The 16,400-nt window shown below is 44.0% G+C and overlaps 1 protein-coding gene and 1 pseudogene across 1 annotated transcript in view; both read left to right on the top strand.

The window, feature by feature from the left end:
- TNFSF4 (TNF superfamily member 4) overlaps positions 1-16,400 on the top strand; it is a 61,841-nt gene that overhangs the window by 5,303 nt on the left and 40,138 nt on the right. The window lies entirely within an intron of this gene.
- Positions 13,999-14,081, top strand: LOC146029986 (U2 spliceosomal RNA; annotated as a pseudogene).

Raw genomic sequence — 16,400 nt, 5'->3', positions numbered from 1 at the left:
ACCTTTTAGCATGTCGACCTAATGGATTCGACCTAATGACTGTCGACCATAATGCAGTAGACCAAATGACCGCATCCCCTTTAAAAGTAGGCAACCTTGTCTTACATCCTCATATGTAAAACTGACTCCGCAAGTTTATTTTAAAAGTGATTTACAATGTATCTCATAAAATGTTGAACATGGTGACAATTGTTTCCTTTGTACTAGAATAAATTTTACTTTTTATGCTTTATTTCATCTGAGAACAGCGCTTCGTTGTATCTGTTTCTTCCTGTAGTTTTTGTTTGAGGGCCAGCTCCTCTTTTCAGGTGAAGCTGCGGTCCAGATCTAATTAGTTAAATTTTAAAATGTTGCACACATCAAACAGCCAGCACCATCACAATTCCTGTACAGTACTTGTGTTATTTTTTCTATTGAAGATGGGATGTTGCCACGGGCAACCAATCAAATTCTATCTATTATCTTCTAGAAGGTGTTAAATAAATAAATAAGTAGATTCTGATTGGTTGGAATTGGCAACATCTCGTCTTTATTAGAAACTCTCATTTTAGTAAATACTGTACACCCCAAGGACTCACTCTAAATGTGCTCTAATGCTATGGAGTAGACATTTTATTTTCAGATAAGAACTCTCAGTAAAGTTTCTCACCAGAAGACATGCCAGTGATCAAAGATGACAGTTATATGTATTCATATACATGAAAAAAGGAAGTATTTCCAAGTAAACCAATTTTCACTTATTGAGGAAATGAAAGTGTTATTTTAGAAACATAGATTTTTACACGTAAAACCAACCACTGCTTTTTATTGACATAGATTTTATGGCTACTGTACGTATTCAGAAGCAAATCTATATCTGTATGATGTACATTATTTACATTTACTATCAGACATTGCTAAAGCTGATATCCTTCTTACCCAAACAGCTGATAAGGGCTTATTATAACCACTGGGGTTATTGCATTTTTTGGGAATGTTACTTCTGCTTTTTCTATTTGTTGGCTGTAAACATGAGGAATCATCCCATGAGCTTTAAATTTGTAATGTTTTATAGTTTTTTTTTCTCAATTAGCAGAAATCTTGGTGCTTTTGTCCCTTATGTTGGGACCAGATGGATAATAAAATTGCCATTCCAGGTATCTCAGTATTTTTCACAACCCTGGCTGCCACGGGCGTTGGTAAGCCTCTGGGAAGGCTCACTCTGTTTGTAGTAGGTACCTCATCATTGAGAGAGCAGTCCTGCCCTGTCTATGGGGTGATATAATAATGAGATCATTGGGGACTTTCCTTCTTATTACAAATTAATTTCTTAATACATAGCTCGTTCTTCTCACATTAATACTTTTGAAAAGGCGGAAAGACAAAAAAATTATTTAGGTGCATCCAAAATAACTGTTATGTATTACACATCAGAAATTCTGGTCATCTATGGGAATCTGGGGTACACAGCACTAATATACACTATGTAGACAAATGTGATTGGACCCGTCCCCGCAAGCAAAATGGTGTGTGCCTGCAGCAGGCACCTGCTTGTGAGGCTGACAAATTTTCAAATAAGAATGATGTGTTTGGGGTTGGAGATTGCCAGCAGAAGGTCTGATGCCAGAGTGTACATTAGATTCACCTAAATCATGGAGGCAATGGTGTTATGCTGTATGGCTGTTTCCGCTGGCTATACTGAAAATCCAGGCACCCGGATGGTCTGGCCAGTTTAGAGTCCAGGTCTTAACCCCTTTGAAAACCTCTAGAACGAATCGGAGTGACAGGTGCATTCTAGGCCAAGTTGGCCTTCTTCAGTGACACAGTTGGTCACTGTACTTAAGGCGAAATGGCAGAACATACCGCCTGCTGTTGTCCAGGAACTTTTGGATAGAGTACTAATATTTCTAAGCAATTTATTTATTTACAGTTTCTTATATAGCGCAGCAGATTCCGTTGCGCTTTACAACAGCAGACAGTGATAAAACAAACTGGGTAACAACAGACAGTCTTGGAGGTTAGAGGGCCCTGCTGCAAGCTGACAATCTCACAAAGTGTCCGCAGCGCCGTACAAAGCAAACATAGAACACACGTGCGGGTCACTTCCGTGTGTGTGTCTCGTTTAACTATACTCCTACCATATCAGCGCATAAATATATTTAGCTCTTATAAGGGCTGTAATGTACCGATCTACTTATATGCCATCTGTCTAGGTTCATAATGGTGCCCGTAGTCATGCTGTTGCCTCAGCTCCTAAACGGCATATACTTACACCGTATGGACCTCTTTTGCTGCTTAGAGCTTGCCGCATGCAATTAATTACAGTGGTCGTGGCCGCACCACATACAGTATCTGTGATACAGACATCATGCTTGCATGACTTCTACAGTATATAACTATAACTCTGCGGCATTCTTCTAGTAGAAACTGATTTCTGGTACAAGTGACTGCGTTTTGGCAGATCACACCACACTAATTGATACGATAAGACCAGAGCACGATCCCTGCAATTCTGGTATTACAAATACTAAAAACAATTTAACCGTCTGCTAACTATATAAATGTACAATGATTTTGTGTGCTGTGGCCAAGTCCATAGATACAATATTCCCGTGGTCTCCTTAATGTGATTAGGAATATTACATTGTGACAATCTCACACAAGCTCTAAAGCAGAGCCGGCTTATAATATTCTTAATTTGATTAGAGACTCTATATTTTGGTAATCCTGTATAAACTATAAAGCAGAACCTGTTTGTGCTATCTACATCCACAGACATAGAGCACTGCACAGTGTTAAATTGGATTAGCTTGCAACATTGTCTTGTTTGTGAACAACCTGCATATAACCTATATCAGTCTAGTAATTACCTTTATACAATTTCAGCTTGTCAATGACCTGCATATAACATGAATGAGTCTAGCAGTAGCATGTATACAACTTGTATCAGCTTGGCAATAACCTGTATACAATCTGTATCTGCTAGGGGTTTCAAGGCACCCCTAGGCCAAATGCTTCTTATCGAGAAATTCAGAAAAAAAATATTAAAGTAAGTGCATTGTGTTTATATGTCACAGTTATGTGGTGAGGGAAAGGATTTGCTCCTGTTTGTCCACATATATTATGATTGGCAGCCACAAGCATTGGTTTTGCCTGGTACATTGACCATAAATAATATGAATTGATCCTGGTCCAACAACCCAAGGCACCCCTGCAAGTGTTCTGAGGCACCCCAGGGAGCCTAGGCACACAGTTTGGGAACCACTGTGCTAGGGAATAACCTGTATATAACCTGTATCAGTCTGGCAATAACCTGTAAGCAACCTGTATCAATTTAGCAATAACCTATATAGAACCTGTATCAGTTTGGATATATTTTGTGACGTACAGTATGTCAGTTTGGCAATAGCCTGTACAGAACTTGTATCTGTTTGGCAAAAAGGGATTTTTGTAAGAACTTACCGTTCAAATCCCTTTCTCTGATCTCATCCCGGTGAGACAGCTCAACTCTGGGATGTAGGAGGGGTCTATGCTAAAGTCTTGAGAGGCAGGCTCCTCCCTTCTGCATCCCGGATATCTTCAGTTCAACTTCTAAAGCACACTATGATACATTAACTCAGTACAACGCCTGAACATATTAATATGCACACATCATTTTGTATAATCAATAATCATGACAACACATGTAACGGTATTACTTACTGAGCGTAAAGGGAGGGATCACTGTGTCACCGGGATGAGATCAGAGAAAGGGATTCGAATGGTAAGTTCTTACAAAAATCCCTTTTTCTCTTTCACTCATCCCGGTGACACAGCTCAACTCTGGGATCTTCAAGAGCCAGTCCTTTGGGAGGGTACGCTCAGGCTTGCAGTTCTCAGTACTGCTCGCCCAAATGAGGCATCATCCGACGCAAACTCATTAAATCTGTAGAATTTGGTGAATGTGTGAACAGAGGACCAAGTGGCAGCCCTACATACCTGGTCTGCCGAAGCCCCGTGGTGCACCGCCGAAGAGGTAGAAACCGACCTGGTGGTATGAGCATTTATCCTGGAAGGTACCGGTCTACCTACATTTGTGCAGCTTTTCCACACCATGTAATAATTTGCCGCGGAAACTGGCTTCCTCGCATTAATCATGGTATAAATCACTTCCTCTGAGAATCCCTTCTTTTTCAAAATGGAGGTTTCAAGAGCCATGCCATTAAATTGAACCGAGGAAGGTCCTGGTGCAGAAACGGGCCTTGCCTTTAGTAGATCTGGCCTGAGCGGTAGTCTCCACGCCTGTGCCAACAAGCTCAGAATGCTCGAATACCAGGATCTCTTTGGCCAGTCTGGGGCAATCAGAATGACACAAGCCCTCTGTTCCCTGACTCTCTTGAGCACTCAAGCCAGCATCGGAAACGGAGGGAACACATACGCCAACCTGAACCCCCAAGGAATTGTCATGGCATCCACCGCCCACGCTAGGGGATCCCTGGTCCTGGCACAAAATCTGGGTACCTGGTAATTGTGTCTGGACGCCATCAAATCCACGTCTGGCATACCCCAACGAGAAACTATCTCCTGGAAGACTTCTTCGTGTAAGGTCAATTTTCCCTTCAGAAGATTCTCCCTGCTGAGAAAGTCCGCTTCCACATTTCGAACACCTGGAATGAATATAGCTGACAAGGCGGGAACCTTGACTTCCGCCCATTTGAATATCTTGGTGATCTCTCCCATTGCCATCTTTCTGCGTGTACCCCCTTGATGATTCAAGTAGGCCACAGTCGTGGCATTGTCCGATTGAATGCAGATGGGTAAACCCTTCAATATCTCTTCCGCTTGAACTAGGGCCTTCCAAACTGCCTGCAGTTCCAGTACATTGATCTGTAATGAAGTCTCCTCCTTGGTCCACAAGCTCTGCAACCGAGAGTTTAAGACCACTGCTCCCCAGCCTGGGAGACTGGCATCGGTGGTAACCACCAGCCACTCCCACGACTGGGGAGAGCATCCCATCTGAAGAGATTCCACATCTGTCCACCACAACAAATATATTTTTGTGTCTGCTGTCAACAGAACCTTCTCTGTCTTCATAGTTTTGTGATTTCCTTATCAACACACCAGAATGTTCCATTGGAACCGTCTGGAGTGGAATCTGGCTTACTGCAGTGTCTCAAGAGTTGCCACCATCTTTCCCAGGAGCCTTGAGCATGTGCACACGAAGGACTGTGGGAATGCAAAATGGTCTGCACCAGCAGGCGAATGTCCCTGGCTTTCGATTCCGAAAGGAATACTCAAATCAAGTGAATGTCTAAGATCACTGCCAAAAAATGCAACCTCTGAGTGGGAACAAGATTGGACTTTGGTAAGTTCAGAATCCACCCATGACTCCGCAAAAACTGAATTGCCACTATCAGATTCTTTTGTAAATGTTCCACTGACTCTGCTTTGAACAGCAGGTCATCCAAATACGGGATGATCACAATCCCCTGAAGTCTGAGAGACGCCGTCATGACAGACATGATCTTTGTAAATACCCTCGGAGCTGTCGCCAGTCCAAAGGGTAGTGCCCGAAACTGCAGAGCCCGAAACTGCAGATGTAAATCGCCAATCGTGAAACTCAGTAAGGATTGATGATCTCCGCAAATAGGAACATGCAAATAGGCATCTTGAATATCTATGGATGCCAGGAATTCTCCTGGCTCCAGGCTTAGAAGGACTGACCTCAAAGACTCCATATATAAGTGATCCACCCATAAATGCAGGTTTAGTGCTTTTAAGTTTAAAATGGGTCGGAAAGACTGGTCCGGTTTTGGAACCAAAAACAGTATGGAGTAAAACCCCTTCTTTCTCTACTCCCGCGGTACAGGTACTGCCACACCCTTGTTGATGAGAGATCTCGCTGCCCCCAAAAGGGCTTGTCTCAAGCGAGCCTCCCTGGGCAAGGGCGTTGGAAGAAATCTCCTTGGTAGTGTTCCTTTCAAGTTGATTTTGTATCCCTGGGAAACTACATTGAGTACCCAGAGGTCCTGGCAAGACAGTGCCCAAGCCTCCCGGTACTGCAAGAGGCGACCTGCCAGGACTCAAGTGGCCACAATCACTGCCCTCTGCAGGTGTCTCTGACATTCAGCGCTCCTATCAGAGCTCTCCTTGTCAGACTGCTGATGCAATCACAATACATCACGTCGGTGATGGGGTTCAAACTCTTCACCAGTCTGAACTCAACTACCTTCGGATATCAGTCAGAATGTTTGTTTCAATCAGCCGGCTGGAGATCATAAATCAAGAGCCAAATAACACGGGGTATGGTTGAGGTTCCTGGTCAGAAGAGCGGCTCACTTTGACTTTATTTATACCCAAAAAGCAGGAAATATTCTCCATATTTAGTTATCAAAGAAATCTGATTGATTAAAGGCAGCAATTAAACGATTCCAATAATAAAAAGATTCCAACATACAGCTGCTCATAAGGAAACAATAAATCAGCCATTTCCTTAAGAAATCAGTTAAGATCAGTTTCTCAAACAAGCTCAACATCTGCTGTCAATAATTAGGTTCAGTCTGGTTTCTTTCTCCTTCAATGACAACAGGATAGTCTTGTCTGGAAGGTCCAGATGGTTTCTGAATGTCCGTGTCTTTCAAAACCACAAAGGGGGAAATTTAATAAGAATACAAATATGAAAATTCGTATTCTTAATACAAATGAATACGACTGGCATCGCCGTCGTATTTCATCTACAAATTAGTATTCCGGAGGGAAATTTACAAAGCAGTCGTATTTGACGGCTTCGCATTTTCCGATGGCGTATGGATTCATATTTTTGCTGATACAAATTCATATTTGAAATACAAATTTGTGTTTTTAAATACAAATTCGTATTTTAAATAAAAATTTTCATCGGCAGCCTGGTCGGATCAGTCAGATGGAGTGGAACTAGTCACTTTAGGGCTATTGAAGCTTGATACATCTGGCCCTCAGCCATTAATTATACTTGATTTGTTATGCCATCATTTGACAACTTATTAGCAGAAAAGTGCCAGGGGTATAGCCAAAACTTTGTAGTCCTGATCCCCCTTCTAGACACTTCTCTACACAGTAGTTGCTTAGTTTAAGTGCCCTAGTAGTGCCATAGTTAATTTTATAAAATATAGTAGTTCATGTTATGTCTCATAATTGTGCCCTTGTTCACATTATACAACAAGCTAACCATATGCCACATGGTACTGCTGCAAGTACAACTGCCACACGGTGCCCTCACTTCACATTATGCAACACAGTTACATAGTTACATAGTAGGTGAGGCTGAATAAAGACTTGCGTCCATCTAGTTCAACCTATGTTTATAGTAGCTTATCCCTTGTTGTATAGTATGTTCTGATATTTTAAAGACAGATTATGTTACTTATTCGTACCCATGGATGTTTTTAACCAATAAATGTTTATCCAACCTTATTTTAAACGTATTTATAGTGTCTGCCGACACCACTTCTCCAGGAAGAGAGTTCCAAAGTTTGACTGCCCTGACTGCAAAGAATTTTTTTCTTCTAGATGAACAAAACCTTTTTTCTTCTAATCTAAACTCGTGCCTTCGCATCCTGGATTCTTTCTCGTAGAAAAAAGGGTGTTTGACAGTTCCTTATATTGGCCCCTAATATATTTATACATGTTGAGCATATCCCCCCTTAAACGTCTCTAGTGTAAATAGTTCCAAATTGTTTAATCTTTACTCGTAGCTTAAATTCTCCATTCCCCTAACAAGCTTTGTTGCTCTTCTTTGGATTTTTTCTAATTCTATGATGTCCTTTTTATAGTGTGGGGCCCAGAATTGTACTGCGTATTCAAGGTGCGGTCTAACCAATGATTTGTACAGAGGCATAATTACTTTTGACTCCCTAGTTTCCATGCCCCTTTTAATACATGCGAGAATTTTGTTGGCCTTTTTTGTTGCTATATTACATTGAGCACTACACCCCAGTTTGTTGTCTATTTGGACTCCTACAGAAGATCCTTTTCGAGTACCGAATTACTCCCCGCTTAGGTTATAACTAGCACACTGGTTATGTCTCCCAAAGTGCATGACCTTGCATTTGTCCACATTGAACCTCATCTTCCACTTTTTTGCCCACTCATCTAGATTGTCAAGATCATTTTGAAGCGTGGTGACATCTTCTGATGATTTAATAACTCTGCTCAGTTTTGTTTCGTCCGCAAAGAGGGAAACATTGCTGAGTAGCCCCATCCCAATATCATTAAAATTTTTTTTAAATAAAATGGGCCCAAGAACCAAACCCTGTGGCACTCCACTTAGTACTGGTATCATATTTGATACCGCACTGTTCACGACCACTCTTTGTTCTCTATTACACAGCCAGTTCCCTACCCATCTACAGATATTTGCCCCTAGTCCCATGTCCCCCATTGCATTTATCTACCTCTTGTGTGGTACTGTGTCGAAGGCTTTAATCTAGGAAAATCACATCTACAGCGTTTCCATTATCAAGGTTTTTGCTAACCTCTTCATAGAAACCAAGTAGATTAGTTTGGCATGAACGATTTTTCACGAACCCATGCTGGTTATTACTGAGTAAACTATGAAGGTCTAAATGTTCCTGGATACCATCTCTTAAAAATCCTTCAAATAGTTTACCCACTATTGATGTTAAACTAACAGGTCTGTAATTAGCGGGATCCTCCTTTTTCCTTTTTTGAATAATGGCACTACCTCTGCTGTTCTCCAGTCTTTTGGTACCTTTGCTTCTTTTGGAACCTTTCACAGTTCTTAGTGAGTATTTATGGGAACCTGGAAGAAAACTGTATGACCTTGTACAGTTGAGTCAGGCCTCAGAGGTCAGCCCCCATAGCCTCTGGACCACATACAGATGTAGCGGGATTCATCTTTGCAGGGGATGGCGATGGCGTCGCCATCGCCATCCCCTGCCCCGCCACCATCTGTATGCCGGAAGGGGACGCGCGCGCACGAGGTGCACGCGCGTCCCCTTCAGACGGTGCTGCCCTCGGTCGCCCGGTGCCCACACCAGGCGACCGCACCCCCCGCAGCCTCCTCGGGTCCCCCCCTGCCCCCTCGAGCGGGAGGGGGACAGTAATGCGTCCGCCTCGCCGCCCGGATACTGAGACGCGCGTGCGTGGGGGACGCACGCGCGTCTGTCAGATAGCGGCGCCGTGTTGCTCACGATCCGCCAGCAGCATGTTGCTGGCGGATCGCCAGCAAGGATGAGCCAGGATTCATCTGTAGCTACTGCACCATTGTGTTATCAATCTGTTAACACAATGGTTCAGATTTGGTTGTTTGGTCTCCCACAACCTACTTGCCCCAAAAGCTTTAATTTAATCATGCTAGTGGGTACCTGCTTAGCGGCAGCATTAGTAATAGTTATGTATACAACCTGGTACTCTGGGGATTGTAGAAAAATCAATTAGAGTAATGCTGGGTATGCACTAGGTGACAGGCAAATGATGCAATATAATCATCAATTTCCTTTGACCGATATAGGGTCTAATTCAGAGTTACTGTAGGATCTCCATGTATTCATTAAGGACTGTTCCACCTCCCACCTCTCTCCCAGTAAGTTAAATGCTGGTCCCGAACCTGGCAGTACCACTAATAAAATTCAAAAGAGTGCAGTGAGATTGCCTTTGGGTCCTCCTAAGCAGCCGGGCCCATAACTTCATCCTCTATAGTTACATCATTGCCTGTTGGGATATCCACCATTGGGATGCCGGTGTTGGTGTTCCTACCTCCAGCATCTCCTCCGTCGGACATATGAATTCCAGGAAGACACCTCACTGTTTACACTGAGCAAGGGTTGAGCATATCCAAGAATAACAACATTTATAATACACTTATTGGTGCCACACATCTTAATTCCCATTACACATTTTGACACACAAAGTGGCGGTGAGGCCCATTACATTTTATGCAAAGCATTTCACATTATTGTCGCTTACCTACATGTTAATTGTTCAATGCTCGATGCTCAATGCTCGATGCCAGGACCTTCATGCTCGATGCCATGGGGATAACATGCTCACTGCCATGGGGGAGTAAAATGCTCATTGCCACGGGGGAGTTTAAGAGTAGTGACAGTGGCAAACAGGCAGCTGGCCCAGAGTGTTGTGCAGCTCAGCTCTATCAAGGCAGGTCAGCATTATTTCAAATGTCACGCCAGCTCGCAGTGCAGCAGCCATTAGGAGCCATTGGCTGCCAGACCGCAAGCTTTGAATGGCTTGCGAGCAGCATACAATTTTAAATAGCTGCGCTGCAGGCCTGCTTGTCGGGCCAGCTATCTATACACAGCACATCTCATTCTCAATGCGGCTTATCGTCAGTGGCCCCAGAGATTGAATAAGTGTTGGCATGGCTGCTGGACTCTGCCTGTTCCCGGACATTGTAAAGTCCGGGAACAGTAAGTCAATCGAATTGCAGGGAAAGAACATGAGTTACAATGCTGCCAATGGCACCACACCAATTTGAAGGATTTTGTACAAAACCCTATGGGGCTACAAAGAAAACTGTCCTTGTCCAAGCTGCTATAAAGTGCAGCTGCTGCTTATGCCATTAAACATCATCATTGGCTATCTTACCACTATCCATGCATGCTTGTCTCCCAACCCAAAGATTATTACACTGGTGCCATGTGCCCCACACATCAGTGCCATGTCCATATCTCCCTATGCAGAATTGCATTCTATAAATCACTACTTAGTTATGTGTCCCATAGCTCCCTACATAGGAGTATAGACCCCTACATGTATGTGCTCACCTGCCCTCATAGATCTATACATAAATATAGAGATGAATTCCTGCCCCATATAGAGGCTTATTTTAATGCTCCACAGATGTCCTATGTGTTCCTCTGACCCCACTAGGTCCCTGCACAAGAGTGCACCCTGAACTCAGAACCCGGACTCTGCTGACCAAAGCACAGCGGGAGTAGCTATGTGTGGCTGTGCATGTGCACCAGCCCTCCCGTGGCCATTTTGACTTTGGTAAGAGCTGAGTCTGGCTGCGGTCATCTTTGTGTTGGGAAAGTGCTGTGGTCGTGGCCGCTAAGCATGAAGATGGGGGTTTACTCTGTCCACAGCCAAGCCGAGGGGGTGATCGGCCGCATTATGCCTGGAATGGTCCGGCCCACCGGGAAATGGCCCAGTTTTCCGCCAGGCCAATCCACCCCAAGTGGCAGCCCAACAACCATTTTGGCCGCAATAAATAGCCCCTGAAGAAGACCAATTTATTGTGGGTAAAATGGTGTCACCACAATTTACAGAGGCCAGTAAGTATCCGTCCATAAGAGAGATGCCGCAAATCTGGCACTGAGCAACTTGCCACATGTTCACTATTTAGTGACATCTACAGAGGCAGCATGTATGGACCATTACTATATCATTACTTATGTCATGTGGGACAGTTGATGTACTTTATTCAATAAGGGTATTGAAGTTCATACCACTCTATATATAACTTTATTCATCACTAGTATAGAAGGTTCAAATATACCCTTAAAAGAATATACATTGTGAAGGAATCACAGAGACTGGCTTACTCATCATGTTTCGTTGGGACAAGAGATCCCTTCCCATAACAATAGTGATCGTAATGTGCCTGTAAATGTTGATATGCTTTCTCAGGCTAACGTGCATATTAATCTTGATGAACCTGTCAATACTATTGTGCCTAGACATGCTGAGATCCAGTTAAATAGTATTAATGAAGAACTCTTGTCCCTGCCCGTTGCACCTCAGTCTGATTTAAGAAAGGCTCAACAGGAAGATCCTGCTTTAAAAAGGGCCTTTGAAATGTTCTTTCGGTGGATGGTGGCATGTTGTCACATGTAACAAGCTTAAAAGACCCCCATTTTGTGTTGCTTGGAGAGATTTTATATTTCTGGACAAGCACAAACAAACGGGGGATGGGGTGTGACAGCTGGTGGTTCCACACCCTTTCTGATAACAGTCATTGGTTTTGACCCATGCAGTTCCCTCGGGTGGCCGGATGTTTATGCTGAGGTCCCTCGGCTTTAGCTGCTTGTTCAGAGTGTCAAAAAACAGTGGTAAGCTGTCCGTACCCTGCATCATTGACACCAATTGTAGGGGTCTCTACCTAGCCGTGAAGTAGACTGGCATTGTATACCAGTGTCTACTGTGCATGTACACTGCCCTGTGAACATATTGTCCATGCTGCATACTTCGGGACAACTCTATTGCACATGCGCAAATTACTAGAAATTGGTCCATGAGGTCAACAAGCAATAGGTTCAACAGGGTCAAAAGGCTGCACTTGCCATGCTTTGGGCTCGTTGCCTCACTACGCTCGGCATACTTTTTATATTCTCCCTTTATATCGATATGGACTGTGATGGAAGAACAATTTAGAATAGGATTAAAATAAAAAATCCTGAAAAAACTCATGTGGACATGTCATGTGTCTACCTTTTTCATATCAAAATTTTGACCTGGTCAACCGATTCCACGCGTGTTTTTCTGCCTGTCAACCTTTTGACCCTGTTGAACTATTGCATGTCAACCTTTTGGGAGGACCTATTGACTTTCTATCTAGACACTATGGGGGAAATTTACTAAAGGAAATTTGTAAAAAATAGGTGTATTTGTATTTAAAAATACATTTATTTTTGACATTTACTATCCCGAAAATACGGCAATTCGTATTCGTATTGATAGCACATCAATACGACTACGAATTGCCGTATTTTCGGGATAGTAAATGTCAAAGATAAGTGTATTTCTGGATACAAATACACCTATTTTTTTTTACAAATTTCCTTTAGTAAATTTCCCCCTGTAGATCTATCAACCAGAACCACCTGGAGCCAGGGGACCACACACCTTGCAGATATGCCAATGAGGTGTACATTTTAGGTGGTCTTTGTATCAGTCATTTTGGAGCACTTTCTACAGACTCACAAATTGACTATATGGAAAGTTACAAGTAATGTAGCTTGGCTGTTGTTTCATATCTCACATAATTGTTGACATAATTTTATTATTATTAAAAAAAAATTCCACTAAATTATGGTTAGACAGTGTTACGGCTCCAAGGGTATCCCATAGGATATAACGGGACTCAGAGAACAAGCACCACTTGAAGACTGCGTTTGTTTTTGTAGGCAAGCATTTTGCTGAATATTGGATGGCCCTATCGGAACAGTAATAATGAATGGCCACTTTAGTAATGGTGAATAGTCCCATAAGTTGTAGAAGTGAGTTTCTCAATGTTGCAATGCTGGGGCAGCTGCTTTTATGCTGTAAGTGCATCTTAACAGTGCAAGGAGGTGATCCAGCGGGCTATACAGCTGCTTGGAGAGCACTGGGAATGCCCTCATAAAGCAGAAAACAGGAGTTAGTTGTGTGGCCATGCTCCCTTCCACCCAAGGCCATGCCCCCTTTTTTCGGACGGAGGGTCCGGAATTAATGGCAGCAAAAGTCAGGAGGTATGTATCTGACCTTTTTGTTGTAGGACTGTTTGATTTATTATGTGCTCTCTTTGTTGCCTGGTGCTTTGGTAATTTTATGCGTAAATGAGTGTGGCTACATGCATTCTGCTTGACCGGCGGCATACAGAAAGACAAGTGCCAGGCCTCTGTTACTTTTGGCATGCCTGCTTGAGAGTACATTGCCAGGGTTGCTATAGTCCAGTGATGGCTAACCTTGACACTCCAGCTGTTGTTGAACTACACATCCCAGCATGCTATGCATCAGTTTCAGCATGGCCAAATACTAAAACTGTAGCACGGCATGCTGGGATGTGTAGTTCAACAACAGCTGGAGTGTCAACAACAGCTGGAGTGTCAAGGTTAGCCATCACTGCTATAGTCCGTTCCTGACTGTCACTACTTCTTAGACTCTAAGAATTACCTGCAGATCATTCTGTGAATTATACTCTACTGTACTTTTCAATGTGGAACTTGTGATCTGCTTGACAAGCTATGGTTGGTCATACTGTATGTGTTATATTCTGATCTGCGGCAATCACAAGATGCAGTCTGCTATTTCTCTTGTCATGTCATTGCTTCTCAGCCTTTTGGCTAAGATCAAATGTAGTATCTGTTAGAGATGTGCAGACTCGGATTCCAGAGATCCGAGCCCCCACGAACGTCATAATTCCGAGCCCGGTTCCAAGCAGCGCTCGGATATTCCCGGGTCCGTCCGCGTGGTCAGAATGTCATCTCCCAGCGCCGGATTTCGCGAGGCTTTAAAAGCGGCTGCCGCGCCCGCCATCTTCACTCCAGTCAAGTAGTGGGTTGGGAGAGGGTGTGTTGGTGCTGCTGCTGGGGCTTAAACTTGAACTTGACCTTGAGCGCAATATTTTGCAATCGCTGGTGATGTCTCTCAGTGCTGCTGTGTAGTCTACTACTACTGTCTCCTCTGTGCGGTCTACCTCTGGTGTGCTGTGCTGTAATTAATTATTTTATTCGCTGGGGCTGTCTCCCTCAGTGCTGCTGTGTACTCTGTTCTCCTCTGCTTAGGAGAACAGTCTAACTGTGTACCTGTAGTACTACTGTCTCCTCTGTGCTGGGGCCTACCTCTGGTGCTGTGCTGTGCCTGTAATATTATATTATATATTAATAATTAATTAATTAATTATATTATATATATATGGTCCACTGGTGCTGCCTGCACTGAATCTGCCAGTATTATTTAGTTACTCAGTCCACTGTTGCCACTGACAGCATACCTCCCAACTTCTGCCGAGCCCGATGCGGGACGCGTTGGAAATTTGGGGGCGTGGCCTAATTTCGGCGGCCCCATTTTGCCGCTATGGGACCCTACTGCGCACAGCGTTTATTCCCCGCTGCTTAGCAGCCGACAGGGGGGACTCCCAACAGCGCCCCCTCACCGCGGGACACTGCCGCCCGCAGGTGGGACAGCGGGACAGGCCCTGATAATCGGGACTGTCCCGCTGAAATCGGGACTGTTGGGAGGTATGTGACAGTGCTACTGCCTACCTAGTGTACCTACCTAGTACATAAAAGGCTGCTATATCTAATAATTTTATTTAAAAATAATACTTGTGCTGTTTGGGACTGTAAAAAATAATTCCATGCTGCTGGTGCACTGACGTGTGCCACTGAGTGCCACTGCCAAGCAGTACCGTCCTAATAATAAAATGAATTATTCTATAAATTCTGCTGGTGCACTGCATAAAGCTACTGGTGGTGTGTAATATTGATAACTAACTACCTTTTGTGGTGACCACTGGCAGTGCTACTGCCTGCCTGCCTACCTACCTAGTACCTAGTAGTTTATTTTCTCTACCTACTAGGCTGCTATATTATTAATAATTAATTTAATTGAATTATATATAGTCCACTGGTGCTGCCTGCCTGCCTGCACTGAATACTGTGAATAGAGGTTGCCAGTATTATTTACTCAGTCCACTGTTGCCACTGACAGTTCTACTGCCTACCTAGTGTACCTACCTAGTACATACTAGGCTGCTATATCTAATTTAATAAAAACAAAAATAATACTTGTGCTGTGTGGGACTGTAAAAAATAATTCCATGCTGCTTGTGCCACTGAGTGCCACTGCCAAGCAGTACCTAATAATAAAATTAATTATTATAAATTCTGCTGGTGCACAATACTAGTAATGCTGACGTATCTACCTGTCTTGTGCCTAGTACTACTGTCTTATCTACCTGTCTGGTGCCTAGTACTGCCATATCTACCGTCTGGTCTGGGGCTCACTGCCTAATACTGGCGTACCTGTGTGGTCTGGGGCTCACTGCCTAATACTGCCGTATCTACCTGTCTGGTCTGGGGCTAACTGCCTAATACTGCCGTACCTGTGTGGTCTGGGGCTCACTGCCTAATACTGCCGTACCTGTGTGGTCTGGGGCTCACTGCCTAATACTGCCGTATCTACCATCTGGTCTGGGGCTCACTGCCTAATACTGCCGTACCTGTGTGGTCTGGGGCTCACTGCCTAATACTGCCGTATCTACCTGTCTGGTCTGGGGCTCACAGCCTAATACTGCCATATTTACCTGTGTGGTCTGGGGCTCACTGCCTAATACTGCCGTATCTACCATCTGGTCTGGGGCTCACTGCCTAATACTGCCATACCTGTGTGGTCTGGGGCTCACTGCCTAATACTGCCGTATCTACCTGTGTAGTCTGGGGCTCACTGCCTAATACTGCCGTACCTGTCTGGTCTGGGGCTCACTGCCTAATACTGCTGTATCTACGGTCTGGTCTGGGGCTCACTGCCTAATACTGCTGTACCTGTCTGGTCTGGGGCTCACTGCCTAACACTGCCATATCTACCGTCTGGTCTGGGGCTCACTGCCTAATACTGCCGTATCTACCGTCTGGTCTGAGGCTCACTGCCTAATACTGCCGTACCTGTCTGGTCTGGGGCTTACTGCCTAATACTGCCGTACCTGTCTGGTCTGGGGCTCACTG

The sequence above is a fragment of the Crinia signifera genome, chromosome 8 (assembly GCF_055691185.1).
Source record: "Crinia signifera chromosome 8, ASM5569118v1, whole genome shotgun sequence".
Taxonomy (NCBI): domain Eukaryota; kingdom Metazoa; phylum Chordata; class Amphibia; order Anura; family Myobatrachidae; genus Crinia; species Crinia signifera.
This window is presented reverse-complemented; position numbering and strand designations above follow the sequence as displayed.